Source organism: Haemaphysalis longicornis, unplaced genomic scaffold (genome assembly GCF_048455015.1).
Source record: "Haemaphysalis longicornis isolate Haplotype H1 unplaced genomic scaffold, Haemaphysalis longicornis Haplotype H1 scaffold_4, whole genome shotgun sequence".
NCBI lineage: Eukaryota > Metazoa > Arthropoda > Arachnida > Ixodida > Ixodidae > Haemaphysalis > Haemaphysalis longicornis.
This window is the reverse complement of record NW_027526361.1, coordinates 107151967-107179097: the sequence shown is the minus strand read 5'-3', so window position 1 is coordinate 107179097 and position 27131 is coordinate 107151967.

Here is a 27131-nt window from a genome sequence, read left to right as displayed (position 1 = left end):
CAGTTCTGGGGCAACGCCATTAGGGCCAAGATTGTGTGATCGCTTATGAAAGCCGTTTTTTATCTGCAGCCTAACAAAACTACTCCGTTGCTGAATGTGAGTGCCTGGCGCTGGTATAAGCTTTCGCCAAGTTTCGACCGTATCTTTATGGACGGCCACTCTTCGCGGTTACATACCACTATGGCTGTCATCATTGAAGGACCCAACAGGAAGGCTGGGGCACTGGGGCCTCAGGCTCCTTTACTCCTTTACCCCTGAACACCAATCTTGATGGTTGCCCCAAGATTCCGACTCTTTTTCTCGCTATCCCATTGACACTCCTGATGGAAATGCGATTGACAACCAAGACTGTTTTCTTTCCAGGCCTGCTCAACATCGGGGCCGAACAACGACGCGATGAACGCTTTCGGCGCGTCATTGAACGCCTACACTGTACCCAGAACGATTCTTAGGGTGTTTTACTTCACCTCTGTCGCCTCAAGGAATGAACTTTATACCAACGAAATCTTCGTCCAGAGGGCCCCAAGTTCTTGCTCGTCGTTCCTGGACACTTGCAATTGTCTGTCCTTCAGCAACTTCATGAGGAACCAACTGCGGGCCATCTAGTCATTGGACGAACCTACGACCGCGTTCGCCACCAGTTTTTCTGTCCCAACATGTACCGATCGGTGAAGCGGTATGTAACCTCATGTGGTCTCTGCCAACGACGCAAGACCCCTACCGTGGCCCTAGCCAGCCTCCTGCGGCCCATGGACGTCCCCATTGAACTGCTTTACGGCGTAAGCTTCGATTTGCTCGGACCTCTTCCTTCTTCCACTCTGGGAAACAAGACGGTTGCCATTGCCATTGGCTATGCTACCCGATTTGCCATCACCAGGGCCCTTCCAATCAGTTGTGCTACTGAAGTTGCTGACTTCCTCTTACATGATGTCATTCTCCACAATGTCGCCCCTCACCAACTTCTCACCGATAAAGGGCGGTCCTTTTAATCCAAATTATCGAGGACACCGTGCGTTCGTGCTGCATTAAGAATAAGTTCTCTACTGCGTATCATTCTCCCACAAATGGGCTCACTGAACGTCTTAATCATACCATTACCAACATGATAGCCATGGATATTTCACAGGACCCTCACAACTTGGACGTAACGTTACCATTTGTGAAGCTCGTTAATAACTCGTCACTGCATGACACCGCCACGTATTCCCCATTTGTCCTTTTGTATGGCAGGGAACCTAACTTGTCGCTGGATGCCTGACTCCCTTCTTCTCGTGTTTCTGCTATAGAATTAAGCGAGCTACGCCATCGCTCGTGCTGACTACGCACGACAGATTGCCAGTATCCGCACAAACCGGTTCGGAACACACGCCAAGACAGCTTATGACAAGCACCACTTCCGCAAAGTATGCCCCAGGTATTTTAGACCTTCTGTGGTCTCCTCGTCGCCACGTGGGTCTCTCACCGGCCCTTAGAAGGTGCTACGCCAGGTGACTAACGTGGCGTCCGAGATCCCCCGGTTGAGCCATCCTCCGCCGTCGCTCCGACAGACATTGTCCATGCCGCTCCGCTGAAACCCTACACCTCGGCTCTCTCTGCCCCTGAATAGTTTCGCCGCTGGAGGTTATGTTACAAAGCAACCTTCTTTGGTGAATTTATGGAGACATTGCTCTGGAGAGGCAAACCCGTGAAGGGCATGTGGCCAAACCTCGAGGACTAGGAAGAAGACGATTGGTGTGGCGCCCGGACCTATGCCGAGCCCTTGCTTCTTTATCGCCTTCCTCCCTTTGTGAATTTCGTTTTGGTCTGGGTACCTGGACATGCAGGTATCTGGCTTAATAAATCGGCGGATTCCCTGGCGAGAATGGCACTGGGAGGTCCAGTTGTGGAGGTTTTGCCGCCCATTTCCCTTTTAACTTCGGCTCGCTTTCGTAGGCTGTGCTTACTTCAAAGTATGCCTGATTCTGCTTACGAAGACTCGCAGCTCGAGCACCTCCGGTACTCATGGAAGTGCAGCATAAGCCAGTCGCAAGCTTTCGAAGTCACCTCACTAGCTTTCGCTGTCGCGTGCCAAATTTAAATTATTACTTGCACCGCCCTAATCTCGGATCCGTCGCCATTATGGGTTTTCTCCAAATTACGTGAAACAATCGACCATTTTTTCTTCTGATGCCGACGGTTCTCCTTTATAAGACGACGATACTTAGAAAGTATATTCAGCCGGCTAAACCTTCCGCTGTCTGCTACACTTATTTTGTCATTAGGGGCGAAGGAACTGGGATTCTGCCACGGGGATCTTCGCCGTGCGTTGCACGCATTCATCCTGGAATAAGGCCGTCTGCCATGTTAGATATCATTTGGCCCTCCTGGTTTCCCCTGTCAAGTATATCCGCGCCTAGCTCACTGCTTCGTCTGTACCACTTTCTTTCTTCGTGTTTCTTACTTCAAATTTTCATTAAATAGTGTTCGTTTTTACTCTTTTTCTTTCTTTCTCTAATATCCTTACTTTTATTTCTGTAGTCATCTACTGCTAATCCATTCTAATATTTAAACATTTTTTTCCCTACAAAAATTACATAATATCTTTCGGTAAAGCGCCCACTTCCTGGCCAATCCCCCTGAGTGGGTACGCGTCATTTCACTGGAACCACCACTACCACCACGTGCTGGAACGGTAATATGTTGTGCCTCGAATTTTCCTCATTTGCAAATAGTGTATATACAGCCAATTCTAACCGAGTCTACCTCGTCTCAATTGGTGAGTGTCATTTCATGGCCCTGGTGCAGTGGCTGTTTTTTCGCCTTTTGATTTTTTTGCGATTCAGGCATTAGAGAATTGCCAAATAGGGTTTGACGCTGCCCCTCCTGAAACGGCATAATAGAACTGAATTTAGCTATTGCGTTTTGCAAGCCCGACGATGCCAAGCATTAGGTGGAACTCAACTCTCGGTAGCTGAACACTTGTAAATTTGGTCTTGTGTGTGAAGCGGCGATTTTCAAACAAAGGTACTTTCTTTGAAAAAAAAAACGAATCCATCACACGTTTACTGTAGGCAAACAGTTCCGAAACAATAAATTTGAGCAAACAGGGCTGCTACTGGTCATTTATACGTAAATGTTTCTCAAATGAAGTGAGAGGCGTACACAACCACTTCAAGAAAAAAAAATGATTTCCATAATTTATTTCATGTAGGCCTTGCGGCACTTTGGTAAGCCTAGCATAGACATCTTTCCATTTCTATTCTTGAAGTCGTGCCAATGTACAGACCGACTAATGTTTCCTCACGTCATTTTAAGCGTACTTACCACAGCGGCTGATCTAGCATCTCAAGATCTTATCGACTCCGAAGGACTACACCAAAAAAAAAAAAAAAATAGGCCATGCGTCATTACAGTACGAGCCCTGAAGTGTTTAACCGAACTTGAGCACTGAGGTGTTCAATCGAAATTATACGCCTGGAGACGACGACGTTGATTTGAACACAGCTAGGATGTCTTGCTGCGCAAAAGCGTGTGGAAACACTTTTGGGATACCCATTCCGTCTAGTCAGGGGTCCTTTTACAGAAAACAAAAGGGATGATTTGGTACCCCTGAGGTCACAATAAATGGGGCGGAGACTGGCACAGGACGAAGTGTTTTGGCCGCGTCGCATTCAGCATTCTTAATACTCACAAAATTGATACTGCAAAAATGTAACGTAAAAACAGTTATCTCAAAATCTCTTGGGGAAAATTACCGCCGAAGATATTTGAGCCAGCTGCCATCCACAATTTACGCTTCACAAAATCTAAAATACTGCTTCTGCGGTGCGTCTAGACAGTTCGTTGTTGTAAAATGTTCCTCCCAATTATCGTCCGCAGGGGAACATGTAAAAACAAGCTCTGACGGACGTGGTAGCTAGTTTTCCACTGTTGTGAGCGCTAAGAGAAGATTATGGAAGCACGAGCTTTTGCTGACACATTCTTATCAGGTGTGACGTTGTTACGGCGAGAAAAAAATTTAGGCGCCTGTACATTTCTAATTAAGAAAGTGTCTGACGCAAGTCGCTGCCCGAACTCTTCAACTGGAATAAAATAATCTTGTAAAGAAATTTCTCCTGCGCGAATCCTCCCCGTGTGAAATTATTAAATTATGCTTCGCAGCTTCCTGTTACGGCTCAGTAAGCTGTCACAAAACGTCATACTTAGGTTTCGTGGGTAATGTAGTTTTATTCCACGATACCTTTTGGGGTAATTAGAAAAGAATTAAAAACTGTGATTACGTATGCAGTATGTTATTTTTCGTTTATTCATACTATTGTTCAAGTAGAAGCAACACCGTTAATGAATATTTTCATAAACTCTTTTTGCAGTATTATCGAATTCATGGCTTTAGTAGCACGCTATGACGTAGGAAATGCGAATGATGATTAACCCCCAAAAATTCGCAAGTGCACAGGAAATCCTGGAATAAAGTCACATAGCTACGCGGAAAAGTATTATGGTTGCTGTATTCAAATTATGCAATGACATAGGAAGGGAATTACATACCGCACGCTACCGCACCGGACGAAACACTCTTCCCCCACCCCACCCCCCTATTCGCATGGCGGTATTCTTTCAGGGCCATTTAAGCGCAATCCCTCGCCGTAAACATTTCCTGAACGCAATCTATAGCGATGGTTCTGCTTCACGCAGTACAGAAATACCACTGGCTTACCAAAAGAGAAATTAAATATTGGTTGATGGTTACGATAATCCCTAATGCAAAATTTGAGTGCAGCGCGAACTGTCGACTTCTCGGAAACGGAGCATAGCTGCAGCTTCTCAGGAAGTTATCCCGTAATCAGTGAACGCACGCCGGCGCGAGCTTCTGTGTCGTTATCTCGTAGCCCCTCTCCGCTACAGAGCACGTCTCGCGCGGCCTCAGCGTACCACCCTCTCGCTAACACTTACACCATTCTTTCCTCCTACGTTTTCCTGTTCGCTCTCCCCTTCGTCCTCTCGGTCACAATGAGGTTGACGGCGACGACCGACGCAAAACCACAGGAGCGTGCTGTTGCACTCTAAAACAAACATGCTAACCGTCCATTTTTTTTCGACAACGCACTGGGTTGTGACTGCTGACCCCAAAGGCGTTCAACGTCCTCCTTATCCCCGACCTTTGAACTTGTCTAAATACAAACCCCGCTGAAGTCAAACGAGAGAGAAAGGTCCAGTTGAACTATATAAAATCGGGGAGCCTCGTACACTTTATGTGGAGGTTGCGGGTTTGATTCCCGCCTGAGGAACTGAGCAGACGTTTGTTCAACAAAAACATTTTTCTTCCGTTATCAGGAAATGGCAACGTTACTAAAATTCAGCCAAAATATTACCTATGCAACATCCGAATCGCAGTAGTATTATAAGCTGCAATTTCCTTCGATATGCACATAGTTGTCTAAACAACTTTGGATAACCAGCCATCGTATACGAGGTCCTTAATGAGCGTGTATTTGCACAAAAAGGCTTGATAGCTCAATGACAACTACTACCAAGCTAAAGAGCTGCTCGACTGAATAGAAAACGAAACCGCAAGCAAAATATGCTCCCGAGGGGAAACCACATTAGAATGACCGTAAGGGGCATATAACATCGGGGACCGTAATGAGCGCGTGAACGGTTCGCTGCCTGGGGAACCGGGATGAAAGGGGAGGCCAAGGTAGAAACAAAAACAGTCCTGCAGGGGGCGAATTCGAAAAAAAATGCATTGCGAAGCTCAGTGAGAAATAGATATAAAAAGAGAAGACGGGAACCACCGAAGAGAATTCGTACCCGGGCCCGATTCAGGGTGCATTGACAGGAGGAAGCGTATTTAGAAGCTGATCCAGAGGGTATGGGGGCCCTTCGCGATCGTTTAAGAAATAATAAGGGGCTCTTTTCTAATTTAATGAGATCAGCTTGCACTTTTAGTTGTTTTTATTGATGGGAACGGGCACTTCATGCGGATGAAATTAGTGGGCCGGGATGGGACTGTGATACAGAAGATCCGCACCGAGTTCAAATAAATGCAGCCATACAAAGGAAGAAAACGAGAACGAGAGGTGAAGAAATATCTTATGTGCTGTACGGCCGCCTTATTGCAGGTAGAGAAACGCCATATATTTTTCGGAAGGCTACACTGTCGAGTACGTCTTCAGGCCAAACTACGGTTCTTGCTTTCTTAGTTTACCGGATATTTTATGAAACAGTCGCCTGTTTCCATGCAGGGTATGGTGTAAGCTTGGTTTTCTGCATTCCTGGCGTATGGTGGTCGCATATACGCATATACATCAGCTGATGCAGGTACTAGTTAGTTATAAACAGTGCAAATGCATAGGACAGAAATAGGAGTTGGTAGACAAGAAAACCTCCGAAAGCAAAGGGGAGGATGTAGTAGGTCATTGAAACAAATAAATAATTTGGAAAGAAAGAAAGAAAAAAAGTGAGAAAAAATGCCCTCCAGATGGGATCCGAACCCACGACCTCCAGAATACCAGTCTGGTGCGATAACCACTACGCTACCGGCGGGGCCAATTTCCCCACCCCTTTCTTGGGCATTTATGTTAAGGTATTTTTGTTTCCTGTGCTTGGGGGTGGTAGCCAGCGCCACTCGGACTACTCGGGGTGAAGGGGACCTTCTTTTTTAACCCCCGGGCCGTGACTCGAGTGTCTACGACATGTCGTCCAGAGTGGTCGACCAGCGTTGAACCCTCTTAAGCTACCTTTGGCACCAAGACTGCCAGAACAGCCTCTGTTCTGGCAGTCTCTGTTCTGGCAGTCTTGGTGCCAAAGGTAGCTTAAGAGGGTTCAACGCTGGTCGACCACTCTGGACGACATGTCGTAGACACTCGAGTCACGGCCCGGGTTAGGTTGAACAGCAAGGCACCAATGCCCATTGTCGCTTTTCTTCCAGGCCGCCATAGAATGCCACTATGAATTACAGGCACTAGTTGCGTTGCTTTGTACAGAGCGGTGCAGTATCCATATGACTGTACGCAGCTTCTGAAACGAAGTACACATGCGGTCGAGTCGCTGAGTATTAACCTTTTGAGGGGTCCCTTTCTGCTACTAGGTGAAAAAAGGAGCAACCCTGTTCACCAATAAAGCCCACCCTTGTCGGTTTTACTCACATGCACATGCTCATGTAAATGTGTCCGTATGCCTGCGTGCGTACGTGCCTGTGCGTGTGTTTGTTTATGTGCGTGAGTGTGTGCTTGTGGGTGCGCTGTCGTGCCCTGCCCTGTACGTGTCCATGTTTGTGTGTGCATGGGTGTAGTCGGGCACCTGTGCTAGATAAGATTGTCTTCCTCGCTAAACAATCACTGCCTGTCATGCAAGCATGTCGTAAACTCTGGAGCTCATTTGTGAGCACCAACGAACAGGCACCGACGGTGAAAAAATGGGCTCATTAGCGTAGCCACCCGAGCGCAAGTACCTTCTGGAACTTATTGCAACATTTCGTTGTTTCTAAGTGATTTGCTTGCTGTTTTCACGGGGGTTCTGCTTCCAAGTCATCTGTGGTGCAGAGATAGCAAGCCATTTAATCACGCTGTCTGCACAAAGGCTGGAATAATAAAACGTCACAGGTTTTTTTAGGGTAGTTTCACACTTTCAGTGAAGCTAGAACAGCGACGACGAAGCGATCAAAGCTAATTGAAGGCACTTGAGTTTTATTGTGCTTGCGATAGTGGAACATACTACAGGAAGACGAACCATCGCAATTTCCAGTCTTGTGTCGTGGGCCCCGTCACTCCGGAGCCTACTAGTTGGGGCACTTTGCATTGTTTCCTTCCTTCTACTTTTTATTTTGCACTGAACCACTGGGAATAGTCGTTTGCAAGCGGCTCACAAAAGGCCGTCGGTTTGGAGCTCCGAATATAACGGTTTTACACTACCGCTGAGCGGACGGCGACACCGGTAAGTCTGGGCGCAGGGCTTGAAGGACTGTCACAGGCTGTCGCCACGTGCATTCTGGAATAACACTGTAGGGGCTGGATTGAACTGGTTGCAGACTGTTGGGTGAGCGATTCACATGACATGTGAAGCGTCCCCCGACATGTGGCCGGCTGGAACTATTGTGGGCTGCTGGGCGTGTGCTGAATATATTTTTATTGAACGCGTTAGTTTTATCAAGCCCCCTTTAAATTTTTTTACAGCAAAGCTGTTTAATCTCTTGGTTGCGCAATCAGTTAATACAAATAAACAAGAAAATACCGAGCGCTCGTAAGGGTACGTCTCGTGATGTTCCTTGTAACGTGGCGTGCACCCACGTGGTATATTCACCAGGCATCGCACGCGTAAGGACGCTACAAAGTGTACATAAATGCAGAAATAGCATATAATCACAAGCGAGAATTGGTTGCGCAATCAACAAACCGGATGGCGCGGGCCACCTGTCGTCTGCTCCTGATGTCCCATGACACACTAATAATGTCGATACTTCGCTAGTTAGTTCTACCGCCATGTGGATCTCTGTGATTAAAATGCGAGTGGGTCGGTCTGCTCAGCCGTGTGGACTTCTTCTTCCGTTTAGTTCTTTTTTTTATTTGCAATCGTATGCCCTTTGACATAAAGTCCTAAAGGTACAAGTTGGCACCCGTTTCCCGGAGGAAGTCCAGAAGACAGTGGTGGTGGGGCCTCCACAGCCATCGCTGGAGACCGGGGGGCCTCCTAGGATGCATTCCTGTGCCACGAAGGTGTCGGAATTTCGCTGCACTCAGGGAAGGCCACATCCAGAGCACGGGATTGGTGTCGGCATCTTCAGCAGGAGCCGTAAAGAAGGGGCAGTTGTTGGTAAACGGGCATGGCATCGCAGTGGATACGCCAGGTTTACCACAGGAGAGAGGGCCACCCCAACTCGAAGTCTATGCAGCAGGACCTCCTCCCAGCGACCCACTCCACACGGTGGTATGAGAGTGCGTGAGACGCGACGGAGGTGTTTCCTTAGTTGGAGAAATTGTTCATGGGGGTCAGTTGTCAGCACGTGCAGCTTCGCTTTTATTGATGCTCCTTCGACAAGAAAACGCCTCTTTCTGGTGACAATTGTCGGCGGCACAACTCTCTCCGATAATTTGCCACGCACACGGGCAAAGGGGCGCCCGAAGAAGGTGAGGAAGCCCGAAGAAAAGGTGGCCCTAGCGCTACCCCGAACGAGGTGCAGCGTTTCATCGGTGCTAAGCTGCAGAAGCTTTACTGTCAACCCGTCGTTTTGGCTGGGGACTTTTCCGTTGACATTCTCAAGGAACAGTGGCTTCTACGGTACACGCTTGCCACGTTTAGGGCGGCTTATCTCACGCTTAAGTGGAGCTTTCTGCCTATTACCGTGCGGCGGGAAACTTGCATTGATCTGGTCTTTGCCGTCTTTGAATTGTCTGAGATTTCCAAGTCACTGCCAGTATACCATAGGGATCATAAGGTCGTCTTTTCAAAGCTTAGCAAGAAGCCTGAGGCACTGATGATCACGTATGATTGGATACATCTGCAGGCACGACCTGTAGATGCATCACCCCAAGGAACAAGGAGTTGCAGAAGAAGCAGTGCAGGCCTTCAACGGTGAGGTAGCACTCGACGAATATTTTCTGGCTGCGGACGATGAAGTATACGAGGACTAAACAGGGAACTATACAAAGGAAGCACTTACACACTTTGCATCAGATTTCGTCTACTGGTGACAAGGGCCATATATATATATATATATATATATATATATATATACAGGGTAAATGCTTCTCTGCGACTTAAATGGCACTCGTCGAGTTCAACTTAGTGAAACGAACAGAGCTTTGCTTTGAATTCAGGTTTGAACCTTTGTGCAAGCTCGTTTAGATTTTTTTAAGTGGGTGCTATCTGTCTGCTATCAGCCGTGCTCATCGAGCGTCCTCGGAACTACAAAAATGTCAGAATTGTGCGGTTGAACGCGCTGAAACTACACTTTAGCTTTCAGTTACGCCGTAGTGGATGGCACCGGATCGCGTTTGGCCACCTGGGCATCTCTAACGTGCAGCAAAATCTCGACACATCTGCGTTCGTTTCACCTCCATCTGAAAAGCAGACGCCGCGGTTGCGAACGCACCAGCGTCCTTGGGCTCAGCAGCACAACGTTTTAGCCGCCACTGAAATACGTCATCGCTGCCAACCGGAGGCTGTCGACCGGACGTATTCGACCCAATGATACAGTCAAATGGGGTAAACCCCTCTAAGGAAGACGCCCAAATATGCGGTGCCGAATGTGACGGCATAATAATGAACAACGACAAAGAAAGGCACTTTAGAAGAAGTTAATAATGTGAAATTGGGATTTCCATCCCTAAACCTCAGATTTCACTAACTCAGATTCTTTGCTTTTGTTTCAGTGACCCGGCCCACCTGATCTCACAGGCTTCGTTCAACTCGAGGTTTTTTTGCATAACACTTTACTAAACGCTATGTACCCCACCCAGCACCCTGACACCTGTAGCTTCTGCCCTGGTGGTGGCACCCTATACCACGTTGTATGGGAGTGCCAACGGGCCCCGGCCTACTCTAACTGGAAATCACAACCCTACCTATGAGCTGACCAGCTCTGAGCTCTAGGACCAGCGCCGACTGGTGGAACTGGCCCGGACGGCCAGCCAGCAACAAGGTATCTCGTAATAAGGATGACTCTCACTGGCTGGATGCCCTAAGAACATCCTTCTGCTCACAACACAATGAATGTTTGTCTCTCTCTCACTATGAAGTGCCTAAGTGCTTCTACATGCCATTACATCGATATGCGGATATCACAGAAAACAAATGGCAAAGAGGCAATGAAGCCTAACAATGACATAAAAGTGACATGACATTCTACCTATGTACACGTCCAACCACACTTGTGCTATGACACCAACCAGGAGCATCAATCCAGCATTCACTCCAAGTACAGACCGATAACGGCCATGACGACGATGGTGAAGATGAGGTTTTTGTCATAATGATGCCCTTTTATCTTGATGATAATCCCGACGGTGTCTCGGGACGTATGGAGCTAAACGTCTTTGTCATGAATCATATTTGTTAATGCTATTGTTTAGTTGGTGTTTTACGCATGGAAGCTACAACCGGGCCACGAGGTGCACTGTCAGGGAGGCCCACGGAATAATTAGACCGAATCTTTAGTGTGCATTGAAATTTGGACCCACGAAAGTGTTCCTTTTTCCTCACTGTCAGAAAAAAATACCCATGCAACTGCTCACTTCGCTGCAAATGTCGTCTAAAGACAAATGTCTTCTCTCTTCTCTCATTCCTTTTCCTTCCCGTCTCGCTCCTCTCAGGATGAACACAGTGGATGTTTGCTCAAGTCAGCTTATTTTTACTGCGTTCCACTGTTCGCACGCCATATAGTGGAATCTTTTTTTATAGTTGGATTTCCCGGAATGGCGCCGCGAGGGGGCGCCGCTATCTCTTTCTGTATATCTGACTCAAAATATTTTTAAGACTTTTTTTATTTTCTATCGCGAAAAATCAAGTATCCATCTATTTTTAAATAAAGTCGCTCTGCAAATATCCCTTGTGTATTGATGTTTTGTCTCAACTATCCCTGATGTCTTTTTTTGGTCAACAATGTTAACAGGTACGAACATTGCCACCACATTTAGTAGTTAAAAATTGTTTTGCCTGTATAAACTCTTCTTTAAACAATCCTTTCAACTTTTGGCCGGGCGACTGAGGGAAGAGAAAATAAACTCTCTTTAATGAGAAAAAAATTAAATGGAGTCTTCGGGGGGCTTTTCTTTGTCCAGGACAGCTTGAGCTCGAGCCGCCTCCAAAGCTCTCTCGATCGAGGACACGACAAGCAGAACAAAATTCTCGTGTTAAAGTAGTCCAAGAATGACTACACCCTTTACAACAGACGCCGAAGCCTGGAATGGTGTACCTGCAACATTGTGTTCACTAGAGCTATGCCTTAGCCGCTGAACCGCCGCCTGGGGTTGTTTGTCAACGTGGAAGATGATCATCACAAGACGATAGTTCTTGATGTTCGTACGAACGTCCATTTTTTTTCTTGCATTTTCTTGTTTGGAGTCAGAATTACATAATATTCTATGACAAAACCTCGAAACAGATAAGCAAGGGGAGAAAAGACTCAATGCGGCGGGAAAGGGAGAGTTGGTTACGTGAAAATATAGCTTACAAATTATTCTCGTTCGCCGGTGGTGGGCATCCATTTTTCGGTCGAGCGCCACATCCCTTGACCATACCGCTCTTTCATTGTCTTTAGTGCGGTGGCACGGTGTTGTTATGACCAAAGGAGGCAACGTCGACGGCAAACGAAACAACGGGTAACAAGAAACAAGGCAGCGTTCCTTCCTCGGTTCTGGGAGACCATCAATTGCAACGGGCGTGACCTTGGCCCAACCAACTCCGCTGTCGTAATTTTGTTTGGGTAACCGAAAGATAAATGAACGGGCCAGGTTTTGGAGGTCGACGTTTCTTTACTCACCCGACGTGGTCCGCAGACTTGGATCGACGGTGGTTCATTTATCAGGACGATTTTATATTGGCAGTGTTATTTTACGACCTGTCGAGCTTTCCCTACCAAAACAAATTGATCCCTTCTGCACTTTCATTAGTAGAATAAACCACGGGATGCGTAATGTGGATTTCCTTATAACGTTTTTGTTAGGGTGACAATAAATGTTAAAGTACCGATTTTATGCGCGGAAAGTACTCCTGGGCCATTCGCTTGCAAAATGGGCAAGGTCTGAATAATTTTGTGCGACGAGAGATTTTTAACACTTGCTGAAATATCGTACGCACCCGAACCACTGTTCTCGGCACGCAAAAAGAAATTATATACAGTCGGGAGGCCCGAAATCACTTTCAAAACGTCACGGTTTCAGCCGACGTGGTGGTTACAAGAACAATAAAAATAACGAAACCCTCCCTCTCAGACACAAGAGTGCGCGCATAGCTACACCTTAGTGAAAATGAAAACGACCTAAATAGGAATAGAAAAACGAAAACGAAAGCACCTCTGCCATAATCAAAATTCTATGACCAAAAGAAAACACAAAACCATGGATTGGCGAAAACGAAACGCCTTAATTTCATTGAGCATTACCCGGCTACAAATGCTTGGTACACGTTTTTGTTGACCTTTCATTTTCGATTATCGGGAACGTTTGCATTCTTCTGTACAATCCCATGAGTGGGTATGCGCCAAACACTTCAAGGGCATCGTCGTCGTCGTCGTCGTCATCATCATCATCATCATCATCATCGTCGTCGTCGTCGTCGTCGTCATCATTAAAACACGTGAATAATGGTTTTGCTGCAAGGTGTTCCGGCATGTGCTTCCGGCATATGCGACCAGCGGAGTGCGCAAATCAGCCAATGCAAGATTCGCTTGAAAACGACGCGCGGATATATTACGACCAACAAAAATTGGAAAATTAGCTTTCAGTGCGCGAGTCTGGTACACGCATGAATACCCTCGAATGGGTCGCAGGTATGTTTTGTGTCGTTCCAGTGACGCAGGCAGGAACAACGAGCGAAAGCGTTGGACAGAAGAAGCGAGATATATAGTGATATATAAAGTCGGAGTCCGTGACATGCGAAAGTGTGTCTGCATATCATGTGGAAAATGAGTAGCGAACAGGCGAGCCTGCAGACGACGGAAATACCCATAAATTTCCCTTCTTATGGTTACGCCATTGCAATAGATAAAAAAAGAACAAACTTTTCCCAAGGTTTCCAAGGCTTGAAGGGAATGGTACGGATCCCATTTCGTCCCATCTCATTCGCGCTGTTCATAACGGGTTCGCGCCTGGCGCCATAAGCAGCCGCAGTGCGGCTTGCAAGACAACGAAGCGCCCGGAACGGGAGACGAAGCGGATGCAATATGTCACCCCCCTTACACCCCAGCTTAAGGCATAAAAATGGCGGAATAAAGGAAACTGGAAGTGCAGACAGGCGCGCGCTTTCTCACCTTTCAGACAGCCCAAATATATATTATTACGGACTTTTTCCTTTAAAAGCGCGCTTTTTTTAAGCTCCTTTAACGCATATGCGTGCCTGGCGTACTGGATCAGGCCACGAATATTTGGAAGTCAGGAATGCAAATGAACTCAGAGAATTTTGGCATCCCACTTCTTACCGCGAGGCACAGCATGAAGAAAAGGCTGCTTGGGATTTGCATAGGGACGCATAAATGCTCCAGCAAGGACTGGTGGGCTTGCGCGAGGGTAAAAAATCCGTATACACACAGAAATCATACAAAACTTGGGTCATTGCTACAAGAATATTCTAGTGCACTAATTATTTTATAGACGGCATCTTTGGACTATGCACTTCTATTTCTTTGTTTCCAAACTAACGTCAACTCACTCATCTTTGAACGCCACAAAGTCGGAACTAATCCGCCACAGCCACATTTTGGTTTGAGGCAACCTCTTCAGATGTGAAAGAGAGTGCAAAAATCTTGTTTCGGATTGGTAGTTCATAAAACCTGCTGCAACTATCCGGAAACGTATCCGAGGCTGTAAACTCGCGTTAATAAAAGGGCCTATTTAAAGAGCAAAAACTGCCGTTTGTTAAATGAAATGCTTAACACTAAATAAACACACCTGTTTTAAAGTATTGATAGACATTATGCATAAATATTTCGAGCACCGTAGCTTCTGACGGTAACTTTATTTGCGACCACCCTGCACCGCTCAATAAAGGGGCCATGAAGATAAAATACAAGTTCGTTTTATTCGAAAGATTTCGTGTTCTATAGTGCCCCAGCGCTTCTCCGGAAGCAAACGATGCTTTATTCACTGCGAAATGGATCAATTTAGGCTAAAATTTTGATTCTCGCGCCAAATCGTGTGTTTGAACGACATTTGCAATGACATCATAATAACACGGCTTTCAGCTAAACTTGGTGTGGAGCGAAGACTTGCATACTGCTACTCAACCTAGACGGCGCCACCAAATCGCGGCAAGCCGTTTTCTCTGTTTAGTTTGTTTGTGACTAAAACCTCGCTTGTTTTTGTTCATTGAGAGAATAATCGTTTCGTAAAACATCGTCCTCGCTCGACAATTATGGTCACGTAAGACACCGTCACTTGTGTCAACCGGCCTGTGTTGTCTAAAAACCCCCAAAGCCCTGCAGTGCTGTGCATCTAAACGAAGCATAGTGCGGGCAGTACCAACAGTAGTAGACATCGGTACTTCTGTGTGTACGTGTGCTTTCGTAACTTCCACTGTTTGTCCCGCCTTTTTTACTAATATAAAAAGAATGTGCCCTAAGTTTAAGCGCAATAGATCGTTCGGCAAGCTTATAAGTTCTGCCTAATTTGCGTTTGCTTTTTCTAGCCTCTACTAATCGCAGAGGTGGCTGGTATGGCATCATGTTGCGGGAAATGAGCTAGTGGGTCGCATGACCATTCCCTTTTTTCCGAATTATACAGCTTATTTGAGCGAAGTTTACGTTAAAAGTAGTGTCAGCATGATTCTAACGCCGCAATCTTTTGTATGAACCAAACTTGCATTTTGTCTTTATGGCCCCTTTAAAGTCCTTTTCAAAAGCTTATGCCGGACATAATAGGCAACTAAGGGCTCGAAATACAAGCTCACCCATCAAATGAGACTAGAATTGTCAATGGCACAAACCTGGCGAAGGAAGCTTCGCTTCCAGACCGTACAGCCATGCATGAGAACGCCGAAATATAAACCAGAACCCGCAAAATCAAGGAATATGTGTAGTGGAGGTAAAATAATGGTTGCTATTGATATATTTGGAAAGACACAATTTAAAACTTTGTTACTGTAATTAGCCCACCGCACAATTTCACTTGCATAGAAAGAGATCACGCTATTTGTGTGTTTTGTTTCTTATATTTGTGTTGGCGTTTCGTTTGTTCGTGAATGTTCCAGGGTGCCGAACCGGAATTTTTTCGGATTCCGTTCGGGTTCGAGTTCAAGCCTTTCGGTTTCAGTTCCGGGTCTGGTTCTGAAGCACCATTCCGTTCTGGTTCGAACCGGTTTGAAACGGTTCAAACGGGTTCAAACGGGTTTGGAGATAAAGAGCTGGAGTGTTTTGTGTGATTTTTTTAGTGCTCCGTTTTCGTTTCGCTGTCTCAACGGAAGAAAACAGATTCATATAGTAGGTTCATTTGTGCAAATGTTTTTATCTGACAATCTTTCATTTGGGGCCCTAGAAAACTTTTTTCAACATTTTTCGAAATCAAAAATGTTTGCTGAACGTAGTCAACCAACACGTCCAGTACGTAGATTAGGGGTCGCAAAGTGCCTCCACCAAAAATTACTACTCTATACCCATCAGATAACTTGGAATTGCTCAAAAGGTTTTTCTCTCTTCTCTGGTCTTGGTGCTCTTCAACCGCAAAAATTACGTTATTGCAAGAGTGGAGCGGCTATTTGGCGGATTTCCTTCAGCTGAAGCTATGGACGCATTCGATATCCACTTTAAAAAATTGACGCAGCTTGCACAAGCGGTGGAAAGCTTGAGAAACACCGGAGCTGGAGGTCGACCTAGCTCTTCCAGGTTTGCTAGGTTTTGATACGTTTTGTGCTTGTTTTGTTCTGCAGTGTTCCTGCTAGAGTAGGCTAAGTGTTGAGGGGTGAGACCAAGTTTATCCGGATTTTGCAAGGCCGTTCCAGTCCCTCCCCCACACCCACAGCTGATCCCAGCTAGGCTGTGGATTCGCTGTCCATTTGCACCTCACGTTGAAGACAAAATAAAGAGTTTGAATAAATGCCTTGGAAGAAAATGACCTGCAAATTAGCATCTTTTCACCACATTTTCGAGATACACGCGGTTTCTTGCAATATTTGGCTCCTAAAAACGTCATATATACCCCTTATTCATTTCTTGTATTCAGCTACCATTGCAGCTCGCTTAAGTATATATGACTGTATGAACTACGCATGACTAACTCTGTTAACTATATATGACTAGCTCTCATAACTATATATGACTATTGTGAGCGCGTATGTCGCGTCGGCACAGCCTCGACACTCCCAGGGACTGTTCGTACAATCTGGGCAATCTCCTGCATTGCCTCCTCGCAGTAACATTATCATTCTCATTAACATTACGCAATTCTCTTCGCTCGCGCATCTTCATCATCGCTCTCGGTACGGTGTTCGGAACCGACTGGATCGCCGAATAAACGCCTCGGTTCACCCGTTGCTCAAGGGCCTTACACTATATATGATTTGCCGACTGGATCGACAACGATCCGAGCAACCGACCGGAGTACCTTCAGGTCAATCGCGAACACTCTACCACAACGAATGTTACATCCGGTGTGCCACAAGGGAGCGTTTTGGCGTCCATTTTGTTCCTGATCTTCATTAGTGATTTGCCACTGCTATTGATGTTAGCTTACTGCTTTCGCCGATGACTGTATAATTTAACAAGAAATTAACGCCCAAGAAGATCACATAAAACTGAACAAGGCCTCATAGTACATATCTAGATGGTATGTTTTCTGCCAAATGACCCTGAATGTAAAAAAAATTTGCTCTCTTGAAGATAACCAGCACGTATCTGAGTTCACTTACGTTATAAATAAGTTTCCACTTGCGGTGGTGAATGAACACAAATATCTATCCCTAACTATATCGCAACATATTAGATGAGATCTCCACGTTAGCAATGTCACATCAGCTACACAAAAACGATGGTTCTTCCTTCGTAGAAGTCTCCGTTCCGAGCCACACGAAACAGCACTATTCACCTACACATTCATCAGATTCGTCTTAGAATATGCAAATGTCGCGTGGTTGCCCTTGATAAACAACCCCATAAACGCACTAGAACGAATACAACAAAAGCCGGTAAGATTTGTCTATAACAAGTACAGAATAACAGACTCTTCCAAATCTTCCAAAGAACTTTCGAAGAAGGCAGGTGTATTAACAATGAATGAATGAATGAATAAATTTATTATAGAAAGGATGGCACTCTGGCCTGTTTGGGTGAAATAGGGGAAGGGTTTCAGGGTCGATAAAGCTTAAGTTCTATTGACGAGGTAAGCCTCCTTCCCGAAGGCCCACAGTCCAAGTAGCACGTCATTGGCGTTATTCCTTGGATAGAGCCAATCCTGCAGAGATGTGACGCCAGGGGGTTGTGTATTGCTCGGTATCCTTCCAGGACACTACATGACCACAGCAAGTGGCTGTTTGTCGGTCTATCTTGTTGGCGCAGGGAGCACAGAAGCCGGTCTGATGGAACTTGTGCGTTCTTGTGTTGGTGGTAGTGTGCCCAGCGAGCTACGATGTCTCCCGTAAGGGCGTAACCCGTACGGGCCTTTGTTAGAACAACTTGTGCAGCTCGTGGGATGTTGCGGGGTATCGGGTGCTGTAGATCGGGAATCGTTGCTCTGAGTTCCTTCGTGCTTTCTTGTCGAAGTGTCTTCCTGTGTTCCTCAGGCGAAGGGTTATGTGAAAGAGAAGGCGCTGCAGACTCCGAGGGGTGGTTGAGAATTGTCTCCCTCGCGAGCCTATGGGCCTCCTCATTCCCGTGGTTACCTGTGTGGCCAAGTATCCACTGCACTCGTATGTCGATGTTATGGTCACACTGGAAGGTTCCTCAGAGTTCTTTTACACGATGAGGCTTAGTGTGCCGTTGTGGCGGGGTGCGTAACGCTTTGACGGCTTCAAGGCTATCCGTGAAGACTATAACTCGAGTTGTATTTTCAGTTATAACGTCTGCGATCATGTGGGCACCTAGTAGGATGGCTTGCAGTTCGAGTTTAGTAGTGGAAATGATATCATTAATTGAGAAACACTTCGTGCGCGTTCGGCTTAAGTCGGTTGCTGCAAGTGCTATGAGGAGGCGAGTTTCGTCCATGGACCCATCTTTGTAAATAGTAGCGCCGGTTGATTGCACATTACACGTGACAGTCGCTTGTGTCTTTCGTCGATGGGTGTGGCTAGGCTTGTGTTGTTGGTAACGGATTCGAGTGGGTAACCAGTACATCTTCCCTTGGAGGTATGGTTGGTTTGAACGCTGTAGCTTTGAAGGAGCGGTCGTCGAGTTCCAACAGACGTTGACCTTGGGGTGTGAGTAGGCGCCTGTCGTGATCCGTTTGTGCCCGGTGAGTAGCAATGTTATGAAGCGGAGGAAGGTGGCTGTACCGGTATAGCTCTTCTGTTTTAGTATGGTGGGGTAGCCCGGTGATTACCCTCAAGGCCTGCAGGTACAAACTTTCCAATTTGCTCATCTGCACTTGAGTAAGGTGGTAGTGAATGGCTCCGTAACACGCCTTCGATACCAGAACTGCCTCCACTAGTGTACATGCAACGTCGTTTGTGGCGCCCCCAAACTTGTTAGAGATGCGCTTGATCAAGTGTTGTAGTTTCTTCCACGTTGGTGTCAATTGGTCAAGCCATGTTTCACCTCCACCTTGCGTATGTATCGGTATGCCAAGGATTCGGATCCAACCGTCAGAGGGTTCTGTTAAGGTGCGACCCTGCAGTGTGAGGGCCACCTTTTCTTTTTTTATTGAGTAGCCCCCTACCGTCAGAAAGTGTGTTTTTTAGGTGAGAGTTGCATGCCAGTGGGGCCATTTGTCTGTTCAACTATGAGAAGTGCATTATGGAGTTCATCAGATGCCCGTTCAGTACTTTCGTAATCGCCCGATTCTGTCCACAGTGTTGTATCGTCCACGTATATTGTAAAACGTACATGGATATTGTGAGGCAAGTTAAAAAGAACATAAAATATTTAAATGCCTCGGCCTGTGCCACTAGGTATAACAGGCTTAACCAAATAATAATATAAAAGAATCGACCGAAAGGCAAAAGATGTTTTTGACAACCGAAGTGGAAGGAAATAAAAAGGGAAAAGCTACCAAGCGACACCACAGCCAGGAGAGCGGGACCGGGGAGACTCCCCTGATCTCCCCTAGGAAGGCAGCGGAAGAGGTTGGGATGAAGGAAAAGGGAAGTTGGAATAAAGGAATGGGTTATGGGAGGCTGGGTGGGAATGGGGACAGCGAGATTTTAGGTCTGATCCTTCGAGGTCTGACTCCTATAAAAGGCCTGATTGCTCAGGATGGGCATCAGACTGCCACTTGGAATTTGGCGGACCCCACAATAGGTTCCGTACTAGCTGGGCTCCGATCAGCGAAGCAGCAGGGAGAACCTTCATAGGAGTGGCGACACTGTTCTCCAGCCCGTTTCGGTACTAAGCCGCTCGACGAACACCCGCCAGATCCCCCGAGTACTAAAGTAGACTTTCGGCAGACCTCGGGTACTAGTCCTCGCCTGTTCTCGGTTTCGGGAACCGGTAGTCTTGTCCGACAGAATGGTATGAGCAACATTTTAGACTGTCGATTACTATGTACACCTGGATACTATACCAAAGGAAGAACCTTCGGTATTTTACGAGGTATCTCACGAACCTCTTATGTTTTCTCGGTGCCAACTGCTACCCACCAGGTAAGAGTCCCGAACCCCGTACGGGCAGCAGTAATCAGGCGAACCCGAGTGGAAAGGAACCGGCGCCCTACTTCCAATACTAAGAACGAGAATTTTCGCCGAGGAGAGCGTACTAATCCCCTCTTTCGTCGGTTCCAGCTAGTGCGCGCCTACTAGACCGTTCGCTACTAAAGGCCAGAGAAATTGGCCACCATGAGCACCTACTGAAGGCCCTGGATCCTGTTGTCCAGGAACCTTCGTGTCGGCAGCGAGCAGCCGTGCCCGCGTGGGGTGACTGCCGCGTTCCCATAATATAGCAACTTTTTAACCGCTTTTAAGCCAAGTTCCCAGAGCCAACCTCGGTAGCCAACCAGGCTGTCCGGGCCTTCCTCCGCGTCCAGCATCGGCTCTGGGGCAAGGAACTGGCCCATACAGTTCCAGGGAGTCGCTGCCACTCCCTTGGGGTTTTGCATCCCCGGCTGGGACCTGGCACCCACCCACCGCTGCCGTTGGCAACTGACCAAAGCTAGGTAGCCTAAACCGCCTTCGCCCAGCCAGCTGGCAGGGGGAACCACGAGCAGGTGGCAGTCGGATTTGCCCCGTGGAATCCTTCTCAAGCGCTGTGGCAATTCATCTCCTGACCACGTTCAATAGGATCGGGGAAATTACCGATCCTTGTGTTACGCCGACATTATTACTGTACACTCGTGAGGTTGAGTTCCCATTATATACCTCGTATGTACGGCCACATAGGAAGCTTTTGATGAAGTTGACCATTCGTTTCCCTGGGTAGGCATCTTCAAGAGCACTCAGAATGGCTTCATGAGTGATGGTATCGAAAGCCTTCTTCAAATCCACGGCGACCAAAATGTGCGGTATTTTTCTTTTATGTTTGTCCAAAACTCTTCGAAGTAGAAAAAGGCTGTCACAGGTGCCCATGTTTGGACGGAACCCGGTTTGTGCAGGGTGAAAGAAGCTGGTGGACTCTTACAGATGGTGGTTCAGACGATTGACACACATTCTTTTCATGAGTTTGCATATGGTGGGGGTCAAAGAAACTGGCCTCGAGTTAGTTACTGTGCTCATATCTTTGCCTGCTGTAGGAATCGGCATGACGACGGCACGCTTCAGGTGTGGTGGCAAGTGGCCAGTGTGGTTGAGCGGTTGAGCGATCTAAGAAGGGCTTGTTTACTGTCCTCGGAGAGGTTTCGGAAAGTTTTCCATGTAATACTGTCTTTCCCAGGTGAACTTCTGACCCGGGCTTGATCCAAAGCACGGACTAATTCGGTCATCATGAACGGACTCTCTAGAGGGCTAGTTTCATCTACATCAAGGTCCAGAGCATAGACAGAGTCAGGAGGGGGTGAAGCGGGTTGAGGGAAGAAGGCTTGTGCGGCCTCGTGCGTGATTTCCATGATCGATTTGTTTTGCTTGAGTGCAATTGTGCGAACGACAGTATGAGTCTTTGTCTTTCCCTTCAAAGCCTTGGAGGTATTCCACAAGATATCCAGTCCCGTCTTGTTGCCGAACGATGCACAGTGGGTTTTCCAGCGGTCTCTTGCGACCATTTTAGCATGCTGTCTTATCTGTGCATTGTTTTGGCGCACTTTCAGGAGATCTTTATACCTGCAGCCATTGGCAAGATATTGCGCATGAAGTTGTTCTCGTGTCTCCCATAAGTTTAACATGTGTTTTTCTGGGATGGGAAGTTTTTCGGGAAGGTCTATTTCTTGAGTTGCAAAAATCATCGCTTGCTGCATAGCCTCCCCGAGTGCACTTATCTCATTAGAGGTGGAAGAGGGGTCGGCTAGATGCTGCCGAAAAAGATCCCAATCCGTGCAACGTACTTTGCGTTTACGATTTTTAAGCCCGTGTTTTAGCGAGACCCATACAGGGTCTCGCTAAAATACGGCCCCATGGGTCATTTCCGCAGGACCACGAAGAACAGAGATTATGCGATTTCCACGTGAGATACGGTGTGGTACTTTTTTGACAGGAGTGCAGTGCCGTCGTAGTGGAAATGTTAAGATCGTTAACCAAGGTAAGGTTAACTGCTTGGGCTTCACGCTCCAGCTGAGCTCCCCTGGGGGTATATCGAGGGTATCCCCAGATAACGTTAGGCGCGTTAAAGTCCCCTCCAATGAGGATGACGTCACCGGGAAAAAGGGAGCGTAGATGCGTCATCCAAGCCAAATCACCCCTGTTGGAGCGGCCCGTTTCGGGACGTAAGTATACGGACACTAAAATTATCTTTTGTGGCGAGTTCAATTCAATGCGTACTGCTATGACTTCCTGGAAGGCCCTGCAGTATGCTGAAGTATCCAGTTGACAGTGCCGAATATTTCTGCTGATAAAAAATGCCGCTTGTGCTGTGGGTTCCATCATGAAGAATGCTTGGCTGGAAGTAAGCTCGGTATCCATTTATACTGGGTGTTGTACCCCTGGTTTCTTGAAGTAGAAGTACCAGGGGTGGTGAATGCATGGTCCGTAACCTTTCGCTCAATTCAGCGCCATTAGCTTGGAGGCTACGGCACTTCTATTTCAGGACTCAAATGGCTGCGGTCATCCTGGCGGCGTTGAGGTGAACGAGAAAGGCTACCGTATGAACCAAATACAATAAATAAATAAAGACTACTCGGCGTTTCAGCGTCGATTTAAGATGGCCGACTTCCGAAGTCAGCGTGTCCAGTTGCGTCATAATCATTTCAAATTTGTTTGTCAAACTTTCAAGTGCTTCCATTGCCAGTGCTTCCTTCTGGGTAAGATCTTTAAGCACTTGATCATGTTTCTGGACGGTGGTTGGCATGCCTTGTACACTCGGCACCTCAGAATTCAATCGTTCATTCACTATTTCTTCATCGTGTATGTTTATTACATTTGTTTCAGGGGCTGCAGGCTGCGATGGCGATGACTTGTCATGGCTATGCCACGATTTCGAACCTGTTGTCTTGGAAGCAGGTCAGTTTGGTGTAGAACGCCGTGGTTTTGACGAAGATCGTTGTTCGTTTGCGCGCACTAGCTGAAGGGGGTCGTCTTAAGGGCTCCGTAGTTCGGTGTCCCGGGTTTGGTGAGGTGTTTGTATAGATACTTGCTGGGGCAGGAGCTGTAAGAGATGCCGAGACGCTTCCTCTATCGTTTTTCGTAGAGCAGCGATTTCCCCTTCTATGTTGGCATGGAGACCCGTGGAAACCTTGGAGGCGTAGCTATCTTGGTCGTTCGCGAAGCTGACTGCTTTGGGCGTTGTAGACACCATCGTTCCGGAGAGTACGGGATAGCTATCAAGATCTTGGGAGCCCTGCTGTGCCATTTTGGAATTGGCGGTTCTTCTACTAGAGCGGCTCCGAGAGCGGCGTTCCAGTCGGGCTTTGTTTTCCTTCAAGCGCTTGTCTTCTTCCGGGCAAGTGGCGTCTGTCGCCAGGTGACCGTTCCCTTTACACGTGACGCAGTGCTTATCTTGTCTGTCACATTCTTTTTCGGTGTGCCCGCTGCCACACCAACTGCATATTTCGTCATTGGGGCAGTACTTTTGCATATGGCCTTCTACATGGCAACGGTAGCAGATCAGCATGCGTGCAACGTATGGAGTAACCTTGCCTAATTCGCTGTAGTATTTGATTCGCTTCGGCAGTACAGGTGAATGAAATGTAAGGAGCGCCCTTCCGCTTTTGCCCATCTGCCTTGCCTTGAGCACATTAGCAGTTTCACATCGCAGCACACTACGAAGTTCCTCGTTGGTATCACTAGGGTTCGTTGTGATGACGCCTTTTGAAGCATTATGGCCATAAAGACGAAAACTTTCGGCTTCAAATGTGGTCCCGCCCGTAACTTTGAGGTTGCTTGCCTTGCACAAGTTGTCGACTTATGAAGCGACACCTTTGGGATGGCAGTTGCGGAGCGGTGATCTTTCGGGCAGATGAGGACCGTTGTCCGTTGAAGCTTTGTGCGTTCCGCATCTACTTTGCGGTAGGTGTGCTGGGATCGCCGACGGCAGCGGGAGTGTGCGTCCTGCCAGGTTCCTTCATCTGCTGAATCTTCATCGCGTTGCTCGTTCATTTCTTCATCGGTGGTCACCTTCTTTTCGTAGACCTTGTTGGTAATCTTTAGTTTTTTTTTGCCGTTCTTCAGATTCGCTGCGCGTGACGAAGTGCATCGCGGCTGACGAGCTGAAATCCATTTGCCGCCATCTTGGCGGTAAAACAGTAGGGCTGCCGTACTCGTAGCTAGGCCTACCCCACTAGGTTAGGCCTAGGAGTGATCGCTTTGTGCTACCGGTCGTAGATCTTCTGTCGCTGAAACAGCCACAATCCACTTTGCAGAATGGAGTCCTTAGGAGCATAGGAGAAACTAAACCAAAAATTACAGTGACATGAGCTTTAAAACGGCATTTACTGCGTTCGAGGCACAGAGCGACGGGGAACCATATGTGCACTGTTCGACGCCTGTGGCGCCACCATGTATTAACAACAAAAACCACGCTAAATTTGCACCTACAAAAATTTCTGCATCAGTTGGTCCGCGCTCAGATGAATACAGACAGTTCAAAGTACATGTCTTACACAGAAACAAGGCCAACACGGCAAAAGCATTCACGGACACCGAATGAATATCAGTGCCAGACTGAATGTCTTCAAAATTCCTTTTTTCCTCTAGCAGTTACAGAGTGCTATAATTTGGCCGTCACTATAACAATCAGACAATCACTGGAAACCTTTTCACACCTCGTCGAATAATATTTATTGTATTTGGAATGATGAATTGAGTTCTTTGTCCACTGCTTGAAATTTTGACTACTGTTCTTTACGTGCTACTTACAAATGCTATAGAATTGATGTAGTTATAAAAGGTATTTCTGTCGGCTCCGTGTCACATGGTAAAGTAATATTTTATTTCTTACGGGAGTATAAATTTTGTCGTTTACAAATGCATGTGTCCTTCCGGCAATATTCCTTAATTGTGATTTGAAGTATAAATAAATAAATAAATAAATAAATAAATAAATAAATAAATAAATAAATAAATAAATAAATAAATAAATAAATAAATAAATAAATAAATAAATAAATAAATAAATAAATAAATAAATAAATAAATAAATAAATAATAAAAATAATAAATAAATAAATAAATAAATAACCCAGGCAGCACAGCAAGTCCGATTCTTGACCGGCCAACCTACGCCTGTTCTCCGGAATGCTCGCCCATCGGGAACAAACTGGCCAGCGTTGAACATAAGATAAACGGTTTGAATACGGCAACCATCCTCTGCGCACGTTTTCGGCAGCCAATGTTCTTAAGTTGGTCAGCTTTCGCTCGTTAACCCTCAACATGGTTTCCCCTCGGCGAAAGTTACTCAGAAGTTATCTGGCGGATCAACCACCGACGATGAACGGCACTTGCTCCAGCAACATTCAATCAAACGACAGGCGGCAGGTTTCCCGCCACTGAGTACTCGTTTGTTGCTTGAAAGCGGGTTTAAAAAGTTTATCAGCTTGTGCACGGCCACCAGGCGACCACTCTGTTTCCGCTTGCATGATGAATGGCATGAACACATGATGAATGACTGTTGTCCAGTTCTAGAGTACTCGTGTTTCGTAGGCAGCCGTCGTTCAAGAGTTGTTTTGGAAACGTACGTTATCCGGTCTGCTTATGAATCTGCGCGCTCCTTCTCTTCGAAAGGTGAACGGCTGACATCTGTCGCAGGTATAGCACCGCCCGTGCCCAATCGCCGGAATTCAAAAGCTCATGCGTGGACATGAGCCCAGCCACCAAACAGTGGGCTGTATACATGTGCACTCATGGAAAAATGAACGAGAACACAAAAATATTAACCGAATGCGCTAAATCAAAGATAATTGATAGTTAAGACAAAATAATGGCTTACGAGTGGTATATTTGGAAAGGCACATTTTCAGTCTTGTGTTGTGACATGTGTTCGCGCTTTTTGGATAAAGACTGCTTGCCACTTTGGAAACACGTGAGGTTAAGGATAAGCTGAAATACTCCTTCAAACGATCGACGACCGGCGGCGCTTTTCACTGCCCGGACAAAGAGAGTTCGGAAAGTTCATGTTTGCTGGCCATTTTCTTGCTTGACTAAGGTTCGGTGCAGAAACGTGTTACGGCTCGATTTCCCGCTTCTGCTTCAGTCTCACGGTGTGGTTCGTGAAGCTAAAGTAAATTTACTGATGCTGACGACGCTCGGTATGTCTAGCGTTGCTGATGGACAGGTGGTAGGCGCAGCGGAGGGGGCTAGGAAGTCTGAAATAATTGCCGGTGCTCTTGATAACATCGTGAGGAACGGAGGTGCTTTGTACCGTATGCAGGTTTTTATCGCACGAGCTCTGTTTATATATGCGGCTGGGCGGTTTCACCACACTATCGTGTGACTTCGATAGCTGGACCCCTTTGAACAAGGCAAAATACAATAAGTGACTGCTCAACTTTTCGCAGCTAAAACTTCCCTTGAGAAAAAAAGGAAACACGGGAATAGTTTAAAAATCTGAGCTTTGCAATAGAAGCGTTTTCCCATTTTCATTTTTATCTGATTCCTGGCTGAAAACCTTTGCCAATGCTTTCTCGGGCTCTGTTTCTTTGGAAACTATTTCTTTTCTTTAACCAATTTGTAGTTCAGGACCACCTCGGCTGAACGCGCGAAAGTTGTGCGCTCTCACCTTGAGTGCGGTGCGGCTCACGGTATTCTCTTTCGGGGCCTTCGCTATATCACAGGCCGGTGAGTTT